The 2,599-nt window shown below is 32.0% G+C and overlaps 1 protein-coding gene across 1 annotated transcript in view; it reads left to right on the forward strand.

Annotated features, from left to right (window-relative positions):
* Positions 1-2,599, forward strand: part of LOC108746707 — a 7,866-nt gene that overhangs the window by 3,286 nt on the left and 1,981 nt on the right. The gene's annotated exons all lie outside the window — the stretch shown is intronic.

Below are 2,599 nucleotides of genomic sequence, written 5' to 3' on the forward strand. Positions count from 1 at the left end.
GGAATGGAAGGGAGGAGTTATGGAGAGAATAGATAGAGAATAAAAAGAGAAGGAAGTTTTGGTGAGTGGATTTGAGACGGTTTGGCCTAATTTTCCTTGGATGATGATAGTGTTAGCGGACATGAACGACCGGTCGACAGGGGGCGAACAATTATCATGCGGCGACGGCGACAGATTGAAATTATAACGTGAACGTTATAACGTTATAACGTAACGTATAGATTACTCAAATTTGGATTGTGGAATAGGTTTCATTAGCTGGTAGTAGGATTTTTCTTTGCTCTTGGATTGGTCAAGATTTTAGGGGAGGAAAGGATGTTGACAGGAATCTGCAGTATGGGAAAATGTTCTTCAAAATTTTATGATCTTAAGATTTATGGGAAAATGCACGTCTCGTGCGTCAAGAAGGCGCACATGCATCATCGCCACGGGACCACCCAAAATCTACTCCTGAACGTCGCGTGCCGTTCTTAGATTTTGTAATTACGGATTCGCGAGAATCGTCCGCGACTTGACCGTTAATCTTGGCGCCGGTCTTACGCTTTCCATACGTATTTATTATTGATTTTTATCTCGGAGCAACATTCATGAGGAGATACCGGATTCCTTGTTTTAGTTTTTAGAGTAGAAAAAAAAGGAAAGAAGATAAAATTTTAGTGCTTCGACGAATTCCAGATCTCTATGAAAGAAAAGAGTCGTGCGAGTCCCCGGACGTAACAATGCGAAATATAAGTTTTTGTTATTGTTATTTCATGTTACTTATTTATATGATACACATAGACAGAAAGGAACAACAGTTTTTTTAATAAACGTATCGCGATTGGTGCAGATAAAATATTCAGAAAAATTATAAGAATTGTAAGATATTTATTTTTAAGTATACACAATTAACGTATTTTATATTATTTTTTAAAATTAAAAAAAAATATCTCACGGATTTGGGAGTCTGGTGAAGATGGACAATGAATTAAAAAATATCGCATCGTATATTTCCAGTAAAATATCGGATTTAAATAGGCCGCAGAAAGTTGTTATCAAAGTACAAAATTAACAGAAAGTTGTTGAAGAAGCATCAACAGAGGATGACATCAATAATAATAGTGGCACTTATGCAGAAAATGACAGTGACAGCGATAAGAAAATGAAACAGATAATAAATCAGAATAAGATAAAAATTGAAACAGTAATATTTCTTTGTATATTCATATTCATGATGTTCAACTCCTTGGCGTACATTGTAATTACGTACATCAAATTTGAAGATATGATCTGTTGAAATTATTTAATTCTATCGACATTATCGAAGATCAGAAATATGTAATCAGGGCTTAAAAGATTGCAACACTTTTTTAAAAATGGGTTTTGGAATGCAGTCTACTCACCGAGCGATTGGTTTTTATTTGTCGATCTATAAAAATCAATCGCTCGGTAAGCAAACTACATTCCGAAACTCATTAAAAAAAAATGTTGCAACTTTTTAGGCCCCGACTATACATAATAATGTTTATGTTGAAAAAATGGTTCAAATTTTTAAAAAATTTATTATTTAGTTTCAATTATTTATTAAAGTGCTCTTGAATTAAATTAAATAAAGTTTTTTTTATTTTTTTAAATCTTAAGCTTTTTTTATTTTAATAGTTAGTAGGTTTAATAGTTTTATTTTAATAGTTTATCAATATCAGGTGTGAAAGAATTAATACGAAAAAATCTGTTTTTTTTTTAAACAAAAAATATTATAATTGTATGTACTTTACAATAAATATCTTATAATTCTTATAATTTTTTTCAATATTTTATCTAAGCTCATTTTATCTTTAGTTCATAAAAGTCTTTAGCTTTAATAGCTTATAAAACTCTTTAGAATTACGAATTTTTTGCAATTTACACGTGCATTTAGTTTAACAAGGAATTTCAAAAATCATACTCGTTTATATAAAGAAATGTTTTATACGGTTTACATGGTTTTCCAGAAAACTACGAAATCCTCATAAATGTTTTAAGATAATTCTTACGCGGTTTTATGAGCATTTCCGTATCGAGCAGATTGCAAATGTGTTTTTATTCAGAATTTCAAGTCAATCGTCTATTGGACTCTGTTTAGAATTACGAATTTCTTGTAATTTATGTTAAATCGTATAGAACACATTTCTCTATAAGAATGAATGCAGTTTTTGAAACTGGAATTCTTCGTTAAACCGCGTAAATTACAAGAAATTCGTAATTTCAAATAAAATCCAATAAACGATTGACGTGGGATTCCAAGTACAGGTGGGCCATCTATTGGTACGTTTTTAAAAATGCGATCAAATGAGCATACATTGATATTTTTTATTAATTTTTTTTTTGTTGTGAAGCTAAAAGTATCCGCGTCAAGAATGAAAAACGATTTCGTTCATGTGGCTCCCTCTACTGGCCTTACAGTATGCCATTCGGTCACCCCAATTATTAATGACATTTTGGACTACCTCGGCGCCAATTTCACTCAAAACAGTCGTAATATTGTTTTTCAAAGCTGGAATTGTCTCTGGATTATCCGCATAACATCGGTCTTTAACGGCACCCCACAGGAAAAAGTCCAGCGGTGTCAAATCGCAGCTAC

This window comes from Trachymyrmex septentrionalis, unplaced genomic scaffold, assembly GCF_001594115.1.
Source record: "Trachymyrmex septentrionalis isolate Tsep2-gDNA-1 unplaced genomic scaffold, Tsep1.0 scaffold189, whole genome shotgun sequence".
Taxonomy (NCBI): domain Eukaryota; kingdom Metazoa; phylum Arthropoda; class Insecta; order Hymenoptera; family Formicidae; genus Trachymyrmex; species Trachymyrmex septentrionalis.